Raw genomic sequence first — 24,189 nt, 5'->3', positions numbered from 1 at the left:
TTGAACATGCCCAGCTGTTAAACAATTTCTCGGATACTCACTCGACTGAAAGCCATCGAAAACCACCTGAATCTTATGAATGGTTATCAACACGCAGGTGTTTTTCTGTGGTGCCATGCGATGAGCGGCTGCGTGCCGACGCGTGAATCCGTCCGCACGTCTTTCATTACAAAATTTCCTTTAACAGTGGAATGTCCGGATAAACTGCTGATCCCGACCTCTTCTGAAACTTCTCTGCTCTCTCACGACGTCCTGGGTCAACAGAGGCTTAAATTTGGAAGTTTTCAGCTCCAAACAGGCTGACGACGGTGGCTCGGGGCGCGGCGCGCCGTCCGTTGCCGCGGGCTGTCCTTAAAGCGATAGTAACACTCCTTAATCTCTCATCAGCCGTTAAAATTTTCACCGAAAACCGTCTGAATTTCTCGAATAGTGTCCACTTGGATGTGCCTTACAGTTTGTGAAAAAATTTTGATCAAGCAAAGCGCCAGTCTCTCAGGAAGTTCAGGAGGGTTCAAGCTTGTCTGATGTAATCGCACGTGATTGAAATCCATATAGTTTTTGAAAAAAATAAAAAGGTCGGTTTCTTTTCTAACAGACCTCGTAAATACTTTAAGACAGTAAATTAACATTTAAAAAATTAATTAACAGGAAACAAAAGGGGTTGATTTCTTCAAAAATTGTTGAGGTCTAAAGTTCTAAAACATTCTGGACTCACACACCATTCCAGCTCATTGTAGAAACTTTGCACAATTTATTACCACCCTTGAAAAATGTCAGCTGCCTATTTTATAAATATTACCCAGTTTAGAACATGTGGGTCCCTACAGGCAACACGCTAGTTGACATTTATTTTGGTATTTTGCCAATTACTTTTTTATCTCAACAGTATCTTTAGTTTCCACAAAAAAAAAGTCCATCTATGTAACTTTTCGCTTTACTATATTTCTCTTGACCTCAGGTGGTTTCCATGGGCCTCTACATGGGTGATCAAGCATATCTGCGCAGCAGCTGGAACATTCTTGATGGCTTCCTGGTTTTTGTCTCTTTGATTGATATCGTTGTGTCAATGGCCGGTGGAGCTAAGATCCTGGGAGTGCTGAGAGTACTCAGGCTGCTGAGAACACTGCGTCCCCTCAGGTACGAATGAAGGAATGCAGTTAACTTTTATGTTCTTGCTGATTTTGTAAGTGATTTGCATCAGTTAATAGTTCTATAAAGTGTGATCTCCCTGTGTCGTTTGATCTTCAAGTGTTCAAAATGGTATTCTCCAACAAAATGACACATCTAAACATCTATTTGCAAATGTCTCCTTAAGACTGAAAAGACTGCTAAGTTAGTAATAATTAGCTTTATAACAAGGCAACAGCAAACATGTTTTCTCTCATGAATCATGCAGTTTTAAAGATGCTGGAATGGAGCAATGGCGTTCCCGTTGTTTCCATCATTTTCATTAAAAATTCAAACAGACTCTTAGATATTCTACAAAATGTACTTCTTATACGCTCCTTCTTTACCATCCCTTTGTCCTTTCATTAATTTCTCCTCTCTGGTTCCCTTAGAGTGATAAGCAGAGCTCCAGGTCTGAAGCTGGTGGTGGAGACTCTCATCACTTCCCTCAAACCCATCGGCAACATTGTTCTCATCTGCTGTGCCTTTTTCATCATCTTCGGCATTCTTGGAGTGCAGGTTGGGAATAAAGAACAAATGATTTTACACGGATACACATGGACATGATTTATATGTACACTATAACATATGCACAAGTGTTTATAATGATGTACAGTTGAGGCCATAAGTTTGTAAACACAATGGATAAAACCTCCACACAGTTTTACTCATGTTTACTTCATTTCCATATGAATTTATTTAGAAATAATTAAGTGATGTATTAGCTCAGATCTTATTCACTATGCTTGATTTTCGGTGGGTCATGGGTGGACAAACACCAAGTTGACTTCTTTAAACAGTACGAAAGTTCCATCAGATTCCAGAATTTGATCTAATTAGTTGTAGATAGACTGCTGTTCTCTCCGCTCCAACTCCGCTCCCACCCTCCCACACCCCCACCAACCCAATCCTCAACTGGAGTAAGAGGGTATATAAAATGGATGATGGTTGGATAATTGTACAAGCTCCTGGTTGGCGAACTGGCATGATTATGGTTATTTGTGGCATGCACAGCTTTATCTAAGAGCCTCACTGTAGCTCCAACAAGTGCCTTGTAGCATTTTAGGAGTGGGTTCAGGCTCTTTCTTTGGAGTGTTTGCTAGGGCAGGTAGTGCAGTGGAATATGAATTGGACTACCAACATGTACATCTGGGTTTGATTCTTGGACACCCCACCTCTGTCTGTCCTTGGACAAAACACTTCCACCCTCTCCACCCACCTGTACATGGTTACTAGGTATAGCTGGAGCAGTAACCTCCAAAGGATTGGTGTCCCATCCTGAGGGAGTCTAATGAACCTCAAGACCTATTCTGGACTTATTTTGTATCCCTAAAAGTGTCAAGATACCATAGACAAGAGGTTCTGTAGATTCACAATTGTTCTCCATTGGGCAGGTGATAGTCTAGTGCAGGGGTGCCCAAGTTCAGTCTTCGAGATCTACCTTCCTGACACTCTTAGATGTCTCCCTGTTCCAACACACCTGAATCCAATGAAAGACTTGTTAGCAGGCTTTTAATGAGCCTTTCATTGGATTCAGGTGTGTTGGAGCAGGGAGACAACTAAGAGTGTCAGGAGGGTAGATCTCGAGGACCGAACTTGGGCACCCCTGGTCTCGTGGTTTAAGAAGTGGACTTGAAAGCAGAGCATCCTTGGCCCTTAGACAAGGTCCTTAATCTCCAAGTTGCTCCCAGTGGGGATTTAAGCACCTTGCAGGGCAGCACGCTGACATCAGTGTGTGTGTGATTGGGTAAAGTACTTGAAGCTTCTGATTCAGATGGAAAAAGCATAAAATAAATCAAGCCCATTGTCTCTAGATACCTAATCTTGATACCAATTGTTTTCTCCCTGCTTTTAAAAGCAAGAAGTTATTCGTTCTACAGATAAGCTCTTAAATACAGCTACAGATGTGCCCATTTAATCCCTAACAGTGCCCGTCCGAAATTCAGACACTTTTTTGTTGTATTCAAACCTTTGATCCCCTGACAAATCTGACACTGTCAATGAAATATATATTTTTTAATTATAGAATTTATTTAACTTTATTGGGAAATAAAGCAAATATATTTGCTTTGCTGTTTGGTTGTTGATCAAAATCCAATTCACTTCCTCTTTTCTTCTCTTTGGTGGCTTTAAAGCAAACTCACTTGCTTTCATATATCTTTCATTTATCCACTTTGTGGAATAATAAAAGATAATGTTGTGGAATCTACAACATTTTCAGTTTGTGGGATCTTTGACCATCTTAGTATTAAACTCACAAGCATTCTTTCACCATGCTCAAGAGACCTACAAAGACTGATTCCTGCCTCTTTTTTTATTTTCTTGAAGTAAGTGAAAAGTATTAATATTATGTTATTACTCTTTCACTGACAGTTATTTAAAGGGAAGTTCTTCTACTGCTTCGGCCCCGATGTCAAAAATATCACCAACAAGTCTGACTGTCTGCAAGCTAATCACAAGTGGCTCCACCATAAATACAACTTTGACAATCTGGGACAGGTTAGTGTCGCATGTTTTTATACCTTCTGTATGTGACCATGAAAAGATAATTAAATATCAAATGAAACATAATTTTGTACCTTTTTATAGTACTATCAATATAGCAAGATGAACTCTAGATTGAAATATGCTCCAACTAGGTTGTCTAGTTGGGATTACCCTTTGGCTGATCTGGCTGAGCGTTGGTCTCATGAACAAGAAGTCTGATGTTCAAGTTCCACCAGAAGCCACAGGGAAATATCATCTGATTGCAAAGTAGTGTTGTTGGCATGATGTCGCAAGTAGTCTTAGGTGAAAGATCTTAACGCTTAAAGACACCTCTTAGAAATAAAACATACACTCTTAGGCATAAAATGTTGAATTTAATTGATAAAGTTAAGGTAACTTTTTACACATAACATTGTTAATTAAGTGCAAACAACATTGTCATTGACATTAATTAAATCAAATGAAACATCATTACTTGAATCCCAATACTGTGTTGCATTTAATTGACAAAGTTATGTGGAAAAAGTTACCTTAACTTTATCAATTAAAGTCAACATTTTATTTCTTAGAGTGTATGACCTTGGCACAAATTAAAAAAAAGTGATGGGGAGATATGTAGCAAGGTGAGGTCCAGATTGAAATGTATTCTCTATACTCCCTTGGCTAGAAGGAACAATAACGCCAACCTGGTAGAGCAGGGCTTCTGATGTTAATATCCCACCAGAAGCCACCATACTGTATCACCCAGTTATATCAATAACAATTGTTTTTGCTCTGTTTTTGGACAGGCTCTTATGTCCCTCTTTGTACTCGCCTCCAAGGATGGCTGGGTCAACATCATGTACCATGGACTAGATGCTGTGGGTGTAGATCAACAGGTACTTTGAATTTGGCATGAATTGTTCTAACATATTAATTTGAACATTATTTTCCAGGCTTACTGAGCCATTGGTGTTTGTATATTAGGGATGCACCAATCCACCATTTTTCACTTCTGATCCAATCCTGATACCTGAAATTGGATATCTGCCGATACCAATACTTTTCCGATCCGATACCAGAGCTCTGTTTGCTTTAATATTATTATTATCATTATTCTTGATTTTATAGGATTTTCTTAAAAAGGAGACCTGAAAGTTCAGCTACAGTTTGCCAGAAGGTGCATCTAAGATGCAAGCCTAGATCTGATGTTTTGGTGAAAGAATTAAGTACTTTTATTTTTTTATATACTTTTTTAGCCTTATTTTTATAGACTTAAAGAGAAAAGACAGCACTCTCTGTCTGACTGTCTGTCTCTCCTTCTCAGTTTTCAATTTCAGTGGAGCTTTATTGATATGGGAGACACATGCTTACACTGTCAAAGCAAGTGTTACAGAGTAAAAATTAAGTCCTCTGTCTCTGTCTGTCTCTCTCCCTCTCTCTGTTTCTCTCCTTTCTTTCTCTTTCTGTCAGTCTCCGTCTCTTTCTGTTTTTTGTTTGCTCTCTCTCTTTCTTTCTTGCTTGCTTTTGCTCTCCCTCTGTCTCTCTCTGTTTCTTTCTCTCTCGCTGTGTTCGTGCTGTGCAAACTTTGAACTTTTGGAAACATGAAGCCTTTCAACTATAAAATTAGTGTATCATCATCGACACTCACGCGCAGGATTTTAATGGAGACGTTTTTCCCTTTCAGCAGACAGAATCTCTGTTTGGCTTCTCCTCGGCTGCTCACTGAGATGGCGTTTGACAGCCTCGGGACAGTGAAGCAGCTAACTTTTTAGCACACATTTTCAGCAACAATTCAGTTCATTTTTTGGAAAATCCGTGCTCGACGAACAGACAATTTGAATCCAAGAGCCGGGCAGAAATTTGCCGCTAACCGCAACTAGAACACTGTGGAAGAGAGCTCAAGCAGAGAGCAAACAACAGCAGTTGAAAGGATTCACAGTGGCTCTTCTCTGGTATCAGAAAATGTCGCGGGTTGGATCGGTATTTTCCGAAACATGAATTACGTTGGTATCGGAACCCAATACCGATCCAGGATCAGATAGGTCCCATCCCTCATCCCTATACTCTATAGTTCAGGATGTACTGTTATATGGACTGTAAATATTCATTTTTATAGTTATTTATTTGTTACATCCCTGTGGCTACATAGCAAAATGTACTTGATATTATGTCATAATATTTCTCGAAAGTCTGCACTGCCAGTAATTGGCTGGGTGCCTGAAAAATGTTGAACCATGACATTGAACCCTGTCGTTCTTTGTAATACAATGCAACCATATTGCAAGTTTTACAATTTTCCACCTTAATTAACTCCAAATATTGACCATGCGGCATACACTAATAAAATCACAGCCAACCAAAAGTAAAGTGTTACTTTAAATTGCATCATGTTATCTGCGCTGTTAACACCAGATAACTTGGACAGCAAAAATAATTAATGCTGTCATCTATATAACTCACCAAATTAAAAGAAACACAAGAGCATGTAATGAGGATGTTGTGAATTTAATGCACATCTTTTTCTCCTTTAATCTGTGTTCTTTCTCTTCTCCATCTTTCCCCTGACATCACACACCATTCCAACCTCAGCCGGTCACCAACAACAACCCGTGGATGCTGCTGTATTTCATTTCCTTCCTCCTCATCGTCAGCTTCTTCGTCCTGAACATGTTTGTGGGCGTGGTGGTGGAGAATTTCCACAAGTGCCGTCAGCACCAGGAGGTGGAGGAGGCAAAACGTCGTGAGGAAAAACGACAACGACGCATGGAGAAAAAGAGGAGAGGTACAAGAGTACAATTAGGAAAATCCATGTGGAATATGTCCACTATATAATTAAATTACATCATAAAACTGTATTGTGAAGTGTACTATTCAATAATTTGCCTTGTCTTTGATTTAAAGCACAATCTATCACTACTAAACTCAACACGTTAGACCAATAAAATAGGCACATGTCATTTAACATCTTTAAACTGTCATTGTTGTATTTTTCTACCAACAGAGGCCCACAAGCTGCCTTACTATGCCAACTATGGCCACGTACGCCTGTTGATCCACACGCTGTGCACAAACCACTACCTGGATCTCATTATCACCTTCATCATCTGCATCAACGTCATCACCATGTCGTTAGAACACTACAGTCAACCCCATGTAAGCAAAAATGTATATTTTACTTTGTTAGATGTCGATGACAAGGAGGCAAATTTTCTGTGGCAACAAGGGAGAAGCCAAAGAGACTTACAAAGAAGCATATTTATGAGAACATAAACCTGGTTATTTCTGCAGTGGCACATTTAGGAGTGAATCCACCTACCACGATCAATAATGCCACAGTAATTACGACACACTTTCCTGTCCCCGGTGTGTCGGGGCAGTGGATTTACCTTCACAACACGCCGATGACTTACCTCTTGTGTGGTCAGTGCTTTGGGAATGGTGCAACGCGATTGGAGTGGGATTTTTTTTAAATGCACAACACATTCCCGTGTAGATGTGTGTCAACTGGACTGAGACACAGACTGTGTGGTGGGCACGCAGTTGCGACACTGTCGCACTTGTTTATTCATAACTACCACCTGTTCCTTTAGATATTTCTCAGGTTCATGGTGAGACAATGTAGATTCAGGTGCTTATAAAATAAATATGCTCACAGTCAGTTCTTCTTGTGCGTTGTACCATGATACCCTGTCTTTTCTCCATTGTCTCAACCAGCACTTGTGTCTTCTTCTCTGCTTTGTTCTCTTCCTCTTCTGTCAAGCTTCAACCTCTGTCAACCCGTAGTCATATGTACACGTGGCTACAACCTTCACCTCCATATTGAATTTGTGCAGACAACTAAAAACCCACCCCTTTTGAGTATCCCTTTGCCATCTGTCATGACTGTTGTAAAGCTATGTCATATTCGTGGTTTGCTTTTTTAACTTCCAACACACCTTGAACCAATTATGATACATCTAGACAAATGCGTCGGGTTGCATAGTCAGTCTACTGTGTTGTAATTCTTTTGGGAGTGTGTTGAATGTGTCGTATAGCGTATTGTTGTAGGTGGATTCCCATTTTTCGCACAAGGGTATGTTATTTATTATACATTTGGGCATGCACACAAACACACGGTTAGATAGATAGATAGATAGATAGATAGATAGATAGATAGATAGATAGATAGATAGATAGATAGATAGATAGATAGATAGATAGATAGATAGATAGATAGATAGATAGATAGATAGATAGATAGATAGATAGATAGATAGATAGATAGATAGATAGATAGATAGATAGATAGATAGATAGATAGATAGATAGATAGATAGATAGATAGATAGATAGATAGATAGATAGATAGATAGATAGATAGATAGATAGATAGATAGTGTTGGAGTGTGAAGCCTAATACCTTGTGGAGTTTTTACCTTTTCACATGCTGGAGCAGACCTTTTACCACGGTATTTAAGTGAAACCCCAAGACATCAATCTCCTGCTTGGAGTGGAATTATTTAATTCTGTTAAATACCTGTGAACCCAAACATCAACATGTGGACAGCAAAACTATTTACCTTAGGTCACACACCCCGCGTGTCCATTGATGTGAAATAAGGAAGTCAATCTCAATTTATAATGTACATTGTCCCAGAAGACAGACCTCTTACACGGGAATTTATTAACAAATTATTATTCAAACAAACAGAGTGAGTAAAGATAAGTTTACCAAACACAGAATTCTGTGGATCCGTTTAGCTGGCTCCTCCTAATGTAATTCTTAGCAAATCACCAGCAGGGGAGAGAGCAGAAAAGACTGAAGACTCTCTGACTACACTACATTTTTGTAATCAGAATCTGCTCTCTGTTGATTGGTCAGAGTCCCATCCATCTTCAAGATCCAACAGTGGTCTTCTCTCACGGTCCACCCACTGCGCTGTCCTCATCTCCTTTTTTTCTCCTTTGATAGGCAAAATCTCCTTCACATCCTTATCAGCTTGCTTTGGGCCTCCTCAGCATGGTTTCCAATTCAGGTCAACTTGAAATGATACTTCAATTGACATAATTGATAAAGAAGTGATCCTCACATGTGTGTGCTTAAGTGATTAAAAAATGCTATGTCATGTTTAGGCCATGTGGGTAACTAGGTCAGACTTTAAGGATGTGAAAAGCAGGGCCTTGTGTAAGTGGACCCGCTGCCTGCTGTTGACATCTTTTCACATGATAAGATAATGAAAGGCACTTAGCTTTTACAACCCCTGGCAAAAATATGGATTCACCGGCCTCGGAGGATGTTCATTCAGTTGTTTAATTTTGTAGGAAAAAAGCAGATCACAGACATGACACAAAACTAAAGTCATTTCAAATGGCAACTTTCTGGCTTTAAGAAACACTATAAGAAATCACGAAAAAAAAACTGTGGCAGTCAGTAATGGTTACTTTTTTAGACCAAGCAGAGGGAAAAAAATATGGAATCACTCAATTCTGAGGAAAAAATTATGGAATCATGAAAAACAAAAGCACGCTCCAACACATCACTAGTATTTTGTTGCACCACCTCTGGCTTTTATAACAGCTTGCAGTCTCTGAGGCATGGACTTAATGAGTGACAAACAGTACTCTTCGTCAATCTGGCTCCAACTTTCTCTGATTGCTGTTGCCAGATCAGCTTTGCAGGTTGGAGCCTTGTCATGGACCATTTTCTTCAACTTCCACCAAAGATTTTCAATTGGATTAAGATCCGGACTATTTGCAGGCCATGACATTGACAGTGTCTTTTTACAAGGAATATTTTCACAGTTTTTGCTCTATGGCAAGATGCATTATCATCTTGAAAAATGATTTCATCATCCCCAAACATCCTTTCAATTGATGGGATAAGAAAAGTGTCCAAAATATCAACGTAAACTTGTGCATTTATTGATGATGTAATGACAGCCATCTCCCCAGTGGCTTTACCTGACATGCAGCCCCATATCATCAATGACTGTGGAAATTTACATGTTCTCTTCAGGCAGTCATCTTTATAAATCTCATTGGAACGGCACCAAACAAAAGTTCCAGCATCATCACCTTGCCCAATGCAGATTCGCGATTCATCACTGAATATGACTTTCATCCAGTCATCCACAGTCCATGATTGCTTTTCCTTAGCCCATTGTAACTTTGTTTTTTTCTGTTTAGGTGTTAATGATGGCTTTCGTTTAGCTTTTCTGTATGTAAATCCCATTTCCTTTAGGCGGTTTCTTACAGTTCGGTCACAGACGTTGACTCCCATTCGTTCCTCATTTGTTTTGTTGTGCATTTTCAATTTTTGAGACATATTGCTTTAAGTTTTCTGTCTTGATGCTTTGATGTCTTCCTTGGTCTACCAGTATGTTTGCCTTTAACAACCTTCCCATGTTGTTTGTATTTGGTCCAGAGTTTAGACACAGCTGACTGTGAACAACCAACATCTTTTGCAACATTGCGTGATGATTTACCCTTTTTTAAGAGTTTGATAATCCCCTCCTTTGTTTCAATTGACATCTCTCGTGTTGGAGCCATGATTCATGTCAGTCCACTTGGTGCAACAGCCCTCCAAGGTGTGATCACTCCTTTTTAGATGCAGACTAATGAGCAGATCTGATTTGATGCAGGTGTTAGTTTTGGGGATGAAAATTTACAGGGTGATTCCATAATTTATTCCTCAGAATTGAGTGAGTCCATATTTTTTTCCCTCTGCTTCGTCTAAAAAAGTAACCGTTACTGACTGCCACAATTATTTTTCCTGATTTCTTATAGTGTTTCTTAAAGCCAGAAAGTTGCCATTTGAAATTACTTTAGTTTTGTGTCATGTCTGTGATCTGCTTTTTTTCTACAAAATTAAACAACTGAATGAACATCCTTCTAGGCCAGTGATTCCATAATTTTTGTCAGGGGCTGTACAAGATCTACTTTTGGTGCAGACAAAAGTACAGAAACGTACTGTACAGATATCAAGAACATATTGACCCAGTGCAAACTTGCTGACAGTCATTGCTCTTAACCTCACATAACCCCAGCAGACATGCAACAATGTATTAACATGGGTTTTAGAGAGTCCGAAGTCAATAATATTATATGGCATCTGTATTTCTAAGTAATTTATTAACAATAGATAGACAGATAGATGACTACAATGGCCATGTAGGCTTGGGGGTGAAGTGCTCTAAGGAGCTGGCTACCACCATCCATGGGACCATCATCTTGGCTAAGCTGTCCATCGTCCCCACCAGGAGAGGTTACATAGTTAGCATAGTTCAAATATAAATATATCTATATTTGAACAACTTTTTGTCAAACTTTGCACTCTCTGAATACTGATTCTTGTGTGTAACATTTGGCAAAAAACATTTGTGGGTGTTCCCCCCAGCACCCTGCAACAGGATGATCTTCAAACGAAATAGTGATACATTATCTAAAGATTTCCTCTAACTGTTGAAACGCAGCTGTCTGCAGCAATTAACTGTATCTCAGCTGTTATTAAATGTGTAGTGATTCGCTGCAATCCATCTGAGGCGTCTGTGATTGCACCACTGATTTTAAGTGGGCTGCTGCAGCTGTTAAAGTGGTTTCAATTCCACCGTAACCGCGTCTGTCCATTCACGTCTGATGAATGAAGGGTCGAAAGCTGGAGAGTGTTTTTGTGAGGAAGAGAAAAGTGATTATCATTCAGATAAGATGCCTGTTTAACCTTTAAAGTGGAGCGCGCATTCTCATTCTGACTGAGGATCAGATAAATTTCACAGGTCTTGCCTGTGTTTGTCAGCTCATGTTATTGCCTTAAGAAGAAAACAGCTGGCAAAATACCCACCAGTCTCAGCAATAAAAGGAAGATGACCAAGAAGTCAGGACAATTTGTAGCTTCAAATCAAACTCGGATTGTGTAACTCAATACTTTTGTCTTAAAAATCTCAGGGAAAGCAATGCACTTTGTTCTTTAGGTATTACTGGATGTTGTTGTGCAAACACTGAACAACGTGCTTCATGGTTACTCCCTGGTGACCCCATACTTGTGCAGGTGCACACTCACAACCATGCACACGTGCCTCTTTTTCACTCTCTCTTTTTCTCGGCAGTCTCTGGATCTTGCCCTGAAGTACTGCAACTATTTCTTCACCTCCACCTTCGTGTTGGAAGCAGTACTGAAGCTCACTGCTTTTGGCTTCCGGCGCTTCTTCAAGGACAGGTCAGAAAGAGTGTGTGTCTGCACTGTGTGTGTTGGCATTGTGAGCACGTGCAACAGTCCTTTTATACACTGGAGATTTGCGCTTGTACCACTGTGTCCTCATGTATGTTTTATGAAACAAAAGACTATTTGGCATCACTGTAAAACTCCACCACCCTCTTTGGGACGGGGCTGCCTGTCCAGAAATAGACCGTAGTCTACCTAAAAATAATAATAATAATACTAATTAAAATTCCTAAGGTGTGTTTTGTGTGATTTTGTCTCTTCAGTTGAGTCATGTATCACACACTTCAAGAGTCATGGAGTATATAATCAGATTTTATGTACTTTTTAAAAATAGCATGTGCACTCTAAGAAATAAAATGTTGACTTTAGTTGATAAAGTTAAGGTAACTTTTTCCACATAACTTTGTCAATTAAATGCAACAGAATATTGGGATTTAAGTAATAATGTTTCATTTGATTTAATTAATGTCAGTGACAATGTTGTTTTGCACTTAATTAACAATGTTATGTGGAAAAAGTTACCTTAACCCTTAACTTTATCAATTAAATTCAACATTTTATGCCAAAGAGTGTGTGTTTCATTTCTAAGAGTGTGCAGGGTGGTGGTGAAACAAAGGGGAGGGGCGCACCGTGCTCAGGGGACAGTTCACCCCTAGGTTTCTCCAATGGGAGAGACAAGTGTGTGTGTGTGTGTGTGGGGGGGGGGGGGGGGTTGTGGGCTAAAGTCAGTTACACCTTGACTTACTTCCAAATAACGAACAACTCATTCACAAAATTATAAATACAGGCTTATAATTCCTGCACATTTTTCTGAATTGTGTGACAAATCCTGCTGCACACGTAGAGGATTCAGCTTTATCCTGAGCTGTGCGTGCCACATTTCTCTGCGGCTCACACAGCAAATAAAGCAGGCAGCCAGTTTATGAAATAAAAGGCATTTGAAAGCAAACAGACAGGGTGTAAGAACGGGTTTGAATCTGCCCACATTTGAAAAAAGTTTGTAAAAGGACAGCCTGCCTATTTGTAAAGATGACTTAGAACTTGTGCTGTGTTCACATTACTACCTGAAGTGACTGAATCTGACCCTTTCTGTGGGCCTGCAAGAGTGTGTACAATAATTTTCCAGCATTGCTGTCATGTACACTAACAAAATAATAATAATAATAATAATAATAATAATAATAATAATAATAATAATGAAATTTAAAATTAGGCTTATCATAATTTACTGTTTTATTTAATGGAGAAGAAGAATCACATTTGATTTCGTTGGCATGGGAACGCTAGTAACATTTCAGTTTAGATTTTTGTTTGATCCACAGGTGAAGACCAAAACTTGGGAGAGGAAAAGGCAGAACAATACATGATCAAATTTCTGTCAAACATAAAACTTTAGCATATTAGTTAATGCTAAGTATTTACACATTTAGCCTAATATGTACAAACATCAAGCTAAATATTTAGCTAAATGTTGAGACAAATATGTACCTTAATAAAAGAGCTAATTGTTCCTTCCTGAAAGACAGATTAATAAAGTGTCAAATGTAAAGCAGGTTTATTCAAACTTGCAATTCATGGATGTTTTGTTTTGGAGTAATATTGTAGCCTGCAGGCTTTTGATGTCAATATGAATTGCACTTTTGGGGCACTTCTAAAATATTAATAATAAAATAATAAAAAAATGGCTGTTTGTGTAAAATTTTGTCTGTTTTTTTTTTTGTTTCTTTGTTTGTTTTTTTAGATGGGGGAGGGTGCTTGAACGGAGTGTCACCCAGGGAGTAATTCACTGTAGAACCACCACTGGATGTAAATGATGAAAAGATAGAAATGTTAAAGTTTGGGGATTCAGCAGTAATCAGCAGCATTGAAATCATGATGTTTATTCATGATTTTATCACCTCAATCAATTTCAGATTGCAAACAGAAAGGAAAATTTATTTGTAGTTTGAAGAGCCTTCATTTTGACAACTTCAACCGCTTATCCAGGCTCGGGTCGCGGGGGCAACAGCTCCAGCAGGGGACCCCAAACTTCCCTTTCCTCACTCTTTTCTTAATTAAACTGAGCAAAATGACAAAAAAGAACAGCTCCTCTCCCTGTTGAGATGGAGAAACTTACTTTAAATAACTGATCTGCGCCTGTCGGTTTCTTGACTTGAAAAAGAAATCTTCATATTTTGCCTTCTTACAGTATTGACGCTAATTTGGCCTGCATGAACCATGAAACGCGTGCGCACCGGCTCTTGCTCCCATGTTCATTCACTCACAGAAGAGTCATTGATTTGTGACGCACTTAAACGTGCAGGCTCCTGATGCCCGCTCTGTTCAGGGCTGTGCAGTGACTAATAACATGCAGAATGTGATTTGAGGCCTGATGGAAATTTAATGTCACTGACCCATTTTAGTTCATGATGAGGAAGAGGGGGGAGGGAGAGGAGTGTTTAGTGAGCAAGCGAGGTCCTTCAGCTGGTGGGCAAAGACAAAAGTGATCAAATGAGAAAGATGGGAGGATATACAGTGACTTTATCATCCCGTTATCGTCTGACAGGTTGTGTGTCTTTATGTAGTGTCTGCAGCAGCAGCAAGCAGAGAGATTTATATGGCAGATTTATAGCGACTACCAGGTTGGCTTTAGAACTGGGTCAGTGGAGTAACACCTGACCCATAAACACAGCTTCACAGAAGCCAACAACAGAACTGCTCATGTGGTTGTGGTTGTAAGTATGTTTATGCTTGGTTGTAATGTTCTGAGTCTGGTAGTGTATCTGTGAAAACCAGATCAACTCAAACAATGTGTGTTCGTAACATGTTGGACATCTTGTTATCATACTTGCACCTCTGTGTCTGACAAATCCTCGTGGGCATAATAGCTCAAGAACAATATATGTTTTCAGAGCTATTCTGCCAAAATTAAAACCCCCTCTGGTCCGAGTGAATTTTTGGGCATTCACACGCCTGGCATAAATGTTTTATTATTGTTGTTAAAGCACACCCTGCATCCCACAATCACATAGTATGTCTCTTTTATTCAGGACAACCTGTACTTTCAGAATATATATGCTATAGTGGTGTTTTATAAGTGTAATAAAGGTTTACAATCAAAAATAAGAAAGGACAATGAAGGCGGAAAATAATGTTCACACACATTTCTTCAAAACACACAGCAAACTATAATAAACAACTATTTTTCTATTAAGGTAGTTTGGAGTCATGTACAAAAGAATGTACAAAATAAAGGTTCTAACAATAAACACAAATGCACATTTTGAACAATATATACAAAATAGTCTATGCGTTTTGTTGGTCTTCATGCCACATCTCAAAGCAATTTCTGTCTGCTATTACACAAAGGGCCACATCACAAACTTTGCACTACCATGGATTTGACTGTTCTTTTTGGAGTGTGTTCCTGCACTGAAAACTTGAAAGTCCGCAGAGTGTACTTTTCTGCAAAAAAATTAAGTTTCTATCTAATATTGTTAAAAAGATAGGTATCATTAAATAAAACTTGTATTCCACCGTCGTATACAACAGGGACGACCCCAGTTAAATGCACTATGACATGATGCAGCATCAGAAATAGACATCAGATATATCCCAAATCACTGTTATTACCACAGATGCAAGAGAAACACACAACAGCTAGTCACATTCACTCATAGCACCACCAACCAGGCAAAAAATGCAATAAACACAAACAACACAATCAGAATTCAACCTATTCCAGCCACGTCTTTGCACATATGTATGCCTTCATTCAACAGTCTAAAGCAAGCAACAATCAATTGAAAGTAAAGATATATACAACTCAGTTAAACTTTCCAAAGTTACACATCACTTGAAAACAAAATCTATCCTCCAGTCTCTTTTTAACAGCGTCATTAAAAATAGTCATACAGCACACAGATGCTCTTCAGTGCCCAGGACATCCAGCACCAAATCTATTTCCTCTCCTCCTTCAGCTATTGTGTATTAAAAAAAAGAGGTCTCAGAGGGAAGTGATGGTCTCGTGGTTAAGTGTTGGGCTTGAAACCAGAGGATTCTCGGTTCAAACCCCAGTTACACCAGAATAAAGGTCCTTGGGCAAGGTCGTCGAGTTGCTCCCGATGTGTAGTGTGTGTGTGTGTGTGTGTTCGTGCATGCATGCACATGAATAGGTGAATGTGAGGCATCATTGTAAAGTGTTGAGCTTCTGATTTACAACCCCAATTACAATGAAGTTGGGACGTTGTGTAAAATCCAAATAGAATACAATGATTTGCAAATCCTCTTCAACCTATATTCAATTGAATACAATATTTAATGTTCAAATTGGTAAACTTTATTGTTTTTGTGCAAATATTTGCTCATTTTGAAATGGATGCCTGCAACATGTTTCAAAAACGCTGGGACAGTGGTATGTTTACCACTGTGTTACATCACCTTTCCTTCTAACAACACTCAATAAGCGTTTGGGAACTGAGGACACTAATTGTTGAAGCTTTGTAGGTGGAATTCTTTCCCATTCTTGCTTGATGTACGACTTCAGTTGTTCAAAAGTCCTGGGTCTCTGTTGTATTTTGCGCGTCATAATGCGCCACACATTTTCAAAGGGCGACAGGTCTGGACTGCAGGCAGGCCAGTCTAGTACCCGCACTCTTTACCACAAAGCCACGCTGTTGTAACCAACCCAGTCTCACGGCAAGTTGTGATTCAGCAGCACGAAATATACATTAATCTAAAGTGAAGCGGGAGGGTCGGGTGGTTATGGTTAGGGTGGGGGAAGGATTAAAATTAAGTTAAGGTCAAGGTTAGGGTTGGGGAAGGGAGTAGGGTTAGTAATAATGAGTTTTAAAAAACCCTGTCACAAAAATTTGACTCATTTTGTCACAGGAGCAGAAAAAAACAAAACAAAACAAAAAAAAAAACACGAGACCGGGCTGTTGTAACACGTGCAGAATGTGGCTTGGCATTGTCTTGCTGAAATAAGCAGGGACGTCCCTGAAAAAGACGTTGCTTGGATGGCAGCATGTGTTGCTCCAAAACCTGGATGTACCTTTCAGTATTGATGGTGCCACGGGCAACTTACACACCCCCATACCATCACAGATGCTGGCTTTTGAACTTTGTGCTGGTAACAATCTGGATAGTCTTTTTCCTCTTTTGTCCGGAGGACACAACGTCCATGATTTCCAAAAACAATTTGAAACGTGGACTCATCAGACCACAGCACACTTTCCCACTTTGCATCTGTCCATTTCAAATGAGCTCAGGTCCAGAGAAGGCGGCGGCATTTCTGGATGTTGTTGATGTTTGGCTTTCGCTTCACATGGTAGAGTTTTAACTTGCACTTGTAGATTTGAGATAAACTTGACATAGAAACTTACTTTTTTTTTTTGCTGAAAAGCCAGCCATCGGCCATCTTTGTACTCCTCATAGAAGCTGTGTGATGACATGCACAATGTGAGTGTCCAATCGGAATTGGTTCACCGTCACATGGTTTTCCAAAATCCAATCGTAGGGCAGATTTACCTCATGTGAAAAGCCAAAGATCGTTTTCAGGAGTGATATGTTATTAGTTGGCTGTTTGAATAGCCCCCTGGGTGCTCCAATGAGTACATACTATTAGTACATACTCAGTGCGCCATTACGCACAGCGATCAGTGAAAGCAGGAACAGACGGAGAGCCTCTGATGACAATCTCACTTGCTCAAACAAAGAGTGCGTAACTATCAGGATTGCTCCACTAGTTTGCATGTGAATGTTACTGGATAATTCTGTTGCTTTCTCTGCGTAAAGCACTGTTTACCATATTAATGGACAACAAAACGCATAGACCGTTTTGTATATATTGTTCAAAATGTGCATTTGTGTTTATTGTTTGAACCTTTTTGTTGTACAGTCTTTCACACAAGACCTCAAATTACCTTTATAAAGTGTCAAAACAGTTGTTTATTATAGTTTGCTGTGTGTTTTGAATAAATGTATGTGGAAAATTATTTTTTGCTTTATTTTTTCCTTGCCTATTTTTGATTGTAAACCTTTATTACACTTATAAAACACAACTAAAACATATATATTCTGAAAGCAAAGGTTGACCTGAAAAAAAGAGACATAAAACTTGATTGTGGGATGCAGGGAGAGCTGTTAACAGCAATAATAAAACATTTATGCCAGGTGAGTGAACTGTCCAAAAAATGCCCTCAGACCCCAGAGGGTTAACTGACAATGGTTTTCTGAAGTGTTCCTGAGCTCACACGGTAAGATCCTTTACACAATGATGTCAGTTTTTAATGCAGTGCTGCCTGAGGGATCGAAGGTTACGGGCATCCAATGTTGCTTTTCGGCCTTGCCGCTTACGTGTAGAAAGTTCTCCAGATTCTCTGAATCTTCTGATTATATTATGGACTGTAGATGATGGAATCCCTAAATTCCTTGCAACTGAATGTTGAGAAACGTTGTTCTTAAACTGTTGGACTATTTTTTCACACAGTTGTTCGCAAAGTGGTGATCCTTGCTCCATTTTTGCTTGTGAATGGCTGAGACTTTTGAGAATGCTCCTTTTATACCCAATCATGACACTCACAATTAGTGTCCTCAGTTCCCAAATGCTTATTGAGTGTTGACAGAAGGAGAGGTGATGTAACACAGTGGTAAACATACCACTGTCCCAGCTTTTTTGAAAGGTGTTGCAGCCATCCATTTCAAAATGATCAAATATTTACACAAAAACAATAAAGTTTATCAGTTTGAACATTAAATATCTTATCTTTCAATTTCAATTTAATTTCCATTTAATTAGCTTATAATGCACCAAATCACAGCAAAAGCCATCTCAAGGCACCTTACATGGAGCAATTCAACTTAAAATTTAAATAAATACATTAAAAATGAATAAAAAAATTCAAATACATAATTAAAAACAGATGTGTATTCAATTGAATATAGGTTGAAGAGGATTTGCAAATCATTGTATTCTGTTTTTATTTACATTTCACACAACGTCCCAATTTCATTGGAATTGGGGTTGTAAATGCAATCTGTTAAACTAAGTAAAAACTTACTTACCAAAAAATATATATAAATAAATAACTCCTAAAATTTAACTGACAAGGAAGAGAGATTTTGAATTAGACTTCAAAGATACACCTTACATAGGTGGATAACAATCCCCACACACTGTGCTTGCACACACAGGGATGAACATTAGAGCATCAAACTACAACAAAATATAATTGAAAGCAAAAATAAAATATGAAACAAAAGTAAACATTAATGAAAAAAATACAAAAGTTTCATAACTAGTTTGCTCAACGTCGGTTTCCTACCTCCGTGGATTCGCAGGTGATGCAGGGCCACAGTGTTCACGTGCAACAGGGATGGGGGGAGGGGGTCTGTCTGCATCTGGTGGAGGTACCCAAATGCATCACCTCAGGAAGCTTTGGTGGATAGCTGCTGCCTCTGCTTGCGCACTTTGACATTTTACATGCAGAAGTCTTTCCTCACCAGAAACCTCACACTCTGGGTTTGCCATTTAAATAGCAGTATGTCAGTTACTATTGTACATGACACAGTTTAGATTATGTGCCAGGTAAAAAAGTAAAATGAAGTTAAACACTCTCCAAATGCACTTGTGGTATGCACTTTAAACCGTGTGCAATTGGTCTTCAGGGAAGTATCCATAGTTTGGTACTAGTGTGACTGATACTTCAAATGCAAGGGTTCCGTAAACATTCTGACAAACTGTGAGCGACTGAGGTTTCGTTACGCTGACTGCTGTGATTTGTGATCGCAGATCAGCACAACACTCACCATGTCCAATAAAAACCAAGCACCACTGAATGGCACAGATGAGCGATACCAAGTGTGGCACGTCAGTCACAGAAACAGCAACAATTTCAAAAAGAATAGCTCTCATCCCCAATAAATCAAGTGAAGAGGTACTAAAAACAGTACAGCTTATGTTTTCTGGGATTTGAAAGTATTTGTTGACTTGCTTCTAAAGGCTGAGTGCTGTACCTTCTGAGGCAACGGTACAAGGTGGGAAAGGATAAAGATGCCAGAAAGCTCTTAGAAGTGCAGTTGTTTCATCGAGACAGAGTGTTGGCCCGTACGTACGGCTGCAGGTTTGAACTCACTGCCTGGTGCAGCATCTGACACGTGTTTCGCTGCAGACGGCAAGTTCAGTTCTCCTGTTAAGAGGTTAAATCTTCCTCCTGTACCGGGATTGCTGCTGAATCATTGCCGGTAGACTAAATGCAAATGCTAAAATCCTATGTATTTCAAATTAATCTTTCACTGCTACTATTTATCATCTTTGGAAATGTGTTCATTCACATACCGACCTTTGTGCTTCTGGATTTGTCTATATATGTTTTTGTGCATGTGTGCATGTCCACTTCTATGAAAGGTGGAACCAGTTGGACCTGGCCATCGTGCTTCTGTCGCTGATGGGCATCACCCTGGAAGAGATTGAAATCAGTGCTGCCTTACCCATCAACCCCACTATCATCAGGATCATGAGGGTGCTGAGGATCGCACGAGGTGTGTATAGTGCACAGACCGGAAGCACCGGAAATACAGAAAACAAGGTCTATTAAATGAACAAGTGAAATTAAACAGCAGTTTCCTATGAGCATACAGTTTACGCACAGTACAGACAGTATTGAAATAAATGAGAAATATTAAGAAATAAAAAGACATAGAAAATAAACTTAATAATTTAATTTGTGCATTTATGTGATGAACTGGTGGCCCATCTGGGGTGTCCAGTTGGGATAGGCTCCAGCAATCCTCTGACCCTTCAATGGTGTAACTGGGTATAAAAAAATGAATGAATGAATGAATAATTAATGCCCTGACTCTGACTTGCTCGCCTGTTCCTCGAGGTGATGCTTGTTGTGTTTGTATGATGTACATTTTTGATCAATAAAGTTTACTTAAAAAAATACAGGTTAGCTGACTTAAAGGAAAAAATTTAGTGTAAACTAATTCTCAAGGTCGGCGCTACATCACTTCGGCAAAGTGGACAATCCAAAGGCAAGAATTTGCACTTCCGTGACTGGTCACTCGGTGAAAACACACTCGGCCTGTATGCTGTTCTATTGAAATCAGCCATTTTTTTTTAATACTCTCTAACTTCCTTCTAACGGCCATCTGACAGCTTTCACTGCCTGGAACGATGAGATTTATACACCAACTTACCAACTGACTTACACCAACTGACCTGAAATGAACCATAGTACATTCAGTTGACTTTATTGATGAGTCTTACCCATTTGACCAAATTACATGAAAATTCAGTAAGGTATATCTTCTATTATACATTCCAAATCTAAGGTGGAACTCTAGTACTAGTACATAATAAGGTACACCTAAATATAAAAAAAAGAGAGAGAGAGAAAAGAGGAAGAAAGAAGGAGGGACAGAGCCACCTAGGTGCCTGGTCTTGAGAACCAAGGATGGTAGGTTTAAAAGTTTTTTTACCCCATGGGAACTCTCCCTACTCACCCAAGCAGCTCAAAAAATGGACAGCATGTATATACGAGGTCTGTCAATAAAGTATAGGTCCTTTTTATTTTTTCAAAAACTATGTGGATTTCATTCATATGTTTTTACATCAGACATGCTTGAACCCTCGTGCGCATGCGTGGGTTTTTCCACACCTGTCGGTGATGTCATCCGCCTGTTAGCACTCCTTGTGGGAGGAGTCGTCCAGCCCCTCGTCGGAATTCCTTTGTCTGAGAAGTTGCTGAGAGACTGGCGCTTTGTTTGATCAAAATTTTTTCTAAACCTGTGAGGCACATCGAAGTGGACATGGTTCGAAAAATTAAGCTGGTTTTCGGTGAAAATTTTAACGGCTGATGAGAGATTTTGAGGTGATACTGTCGCTTTAAGGACTTCCCACGGTGCAAGACGTCGCACAGCGCTCTCAGGCGCCGTCGTCAGCCTGTTTCAAGCTGAAAACCTCCACATTTCAGGCTCTATTGATCCAGGATGTCGTGAGAGAACAGAGAAGTTTCAGAAGAAGTCGGTTTCAGCATTTTATCTGGATATTCCACTGTTAAAGGAGATTTTTTTAATGAAAGACGTGCGGGCGGATTGCAGCGTCGGCTCGCAGCCGCTGCGACGCTCCGTCACAGGAAAAACACCTCCGTTGGAAGCCTTAAGGACAAGTTGGAACATGTCCAGCTGTTAAACAATTTCTCATATACTCACTCCACTGAAAGGCATCAAAAGCCGCCTGGATTTTACAAATGGTTATCAACACGGAGGTGTTTTTCCTGTGCCGCTGCACCGCGCCGGCTGCGTCCCGATGTGCGGACCCGTCCGCACGTCTTTCATTAAAAAAATCTCCTTTAACAGTGGAATATCCGGATAAAATGCTGAAACCGACTTCTTCTGAAACTTCTCTGTTCTCTCACGACGTCCTGGATCAATAGAGCCTGAAATGTGGAGGTTTTCAGCTTGAAACAGGCTGACGACGGCGCCTGAGAGTGCTGCGCGGCATCTCGCACCGTGGGAAGTCTTTAAAGCGACAGTATCACCTCAAAATCTCTCATCAGCCGTTAAAATTTTCACCGAAAACCAGCTTAATTTTTCGACCCGTGTCCACTTCGATGTACCTCACAGGTTTAGAAAAAATTTTGATCAAACAAAGCACCAGTCTCTCAGAAACGTCTCAGACAAAGGAATTCCGACGAGGGGCTGGACGACTCCTCCCACAAGGAGTGCTCACAGGCGAATGACGTCACCGACAGGTGTGGAAAAACTCACGCATGCGCACAAGGGTTCAAGCATGTCTGACGTAAAAACATATGAATGAAATCCATATAGTTTTTGAAAAAAATAAAAAGGACCTATACTTTATTGACAGCCCTCGTAAGTGACATTTACACAAACAGGGCAGTAAACAACATATACAAGAAATATCATAACTACATAATATTATAGGAGTTAGTACCTGAAACCTAAATATTCCTACAGAAAAAGATTTAAATAAACATCTACCTAGTCAGTAGACATGTTGTAAACAAAGGTATGGCTAATAGGCTAAGATATAAATCTGGTTATGTTATTATAGAAACAAAACTATGATATAACATGTATTAGGTTCCCATCTAAAGTTCACCCTGCTAGCTAAGTTATGGACAGTTACTATAGAAAAACAAATTCCGTACTCTACGTGCTCTCTAATGGAAACCCCAAATTTAGATACTATATATATTAAAGAACCGCTTAAACTGAGGAACCATTAAAAATCTTCATCATGTAAAAGAGTATAAATCCCGAAAGTTGGCTAACTATAGCCAGAAGAGCTACCATAATTTAGCCTATAACTAGCCTAGCACACCTTGCTAACAAAAAAAAAGCTAAATAAAGGAGATAACTAGAGTATAAAGCACAATAGTGTCACTACACCCCTATATTTGAATTGAGTTTGGTGATGTTTTTACTGAGAAAACACAGCCCTCGAAGTTAAATACCCGGATGACCGACCTTGAGAATTGGTCCACTAATGGTTTTCAAAGTTAGCTGGAAAACTACACCACTAATGTTAGCAATGTTAATTAGCTGTTAGCTGTACTGCACACCACTGTAAAGCACAGAAAACAGCACAGTAAGGCTAGGATACTAGCGAGCGCTGTTCCAACATCACTTCTTCTAAATCCTAAGTGTAGCAGGATGAAGGTCCTGGGTCCTGATTGAAAAGATGTTCCGCTAGCTTGGCTAACGGGGAATTCCCCTTTGGCTGACCTGGTAGAGGAATGGTCTTTAGTGCGAGCCGTCTTGGGTTCAACCCCACTGCCGTCCCGGCCACAAAGGTCCTATGGTCACAATTGGCATTGTCGGCAGGATGTGGGTAGTCACAGAACATGCTTAAATGCACCTGTGACTTCGGGACAAATACAAAAATGTTGGGGAGATATGTAGCAGGTTGAAGGTCCTCTGATTGAAAAGACGTTCCCTCTAGCTTGATTAACGGGGAATTCCCCTTTGGCTGATCTGGTAGAGGAATGGTCTTTAGTGCGAGCCGTCTGGGGTTTGATCCCACCACCGACCCAGCCACAAAGGTCTTACGGTCACATAAGGATTATCTTATCATAAGGCTTGGATTGCAAGAAATTTTCATTGGTCAGTTAGTAAGGCCTCCTTTTTATCTTCTGCATTTGTGTGGGGTCCTTCAAACCTTGAACACTGCGTGTCAAAGTGTGTATGCGTGTTGCACTGAGCGTAAATTGTGAACCGACCTTTCCCAGGCTTGATGTTTCCCATTTAATCTGTAATTGAACCTGAAGAATTGCCCTGTAAACACCCACACTTAAAGCTGTGACCGACCGTATGTCTGTTTTGCTCTGTAACACTTTGTCCAACTGTCT

The 24,189-nt window shown here is 39.7% G+C and overlaps 1 pseudogene; it reads left to right on the top strand.

Moving 5' to 3' along the window:
* LOC117527690 overlaps positions 1–24,189 on the top strand; it is a 595,993-nt pseudogene that overhangs the window by 477,420 nt on the left and 94,384 nt on the right.

Source organism: Thalassophryne amazonica, chromosome 16, assembly GCF_902500255.1.
Source record: "Thalassophryne amazonica chromosome 16, fThaAma1.1, whole genome shotgun sequence".
NCBI classification, from domain to species: domain Eukaryota; kingdom Metazoa; phylum Chordata; class Actinopteri; order Batrachoidiformes; family Batrachoididae; genus Thalassophryne; species Thalassophryne amazonica.
This window is presented reverse-complemented; position numbering and strand designations above follow the sequence as displayed.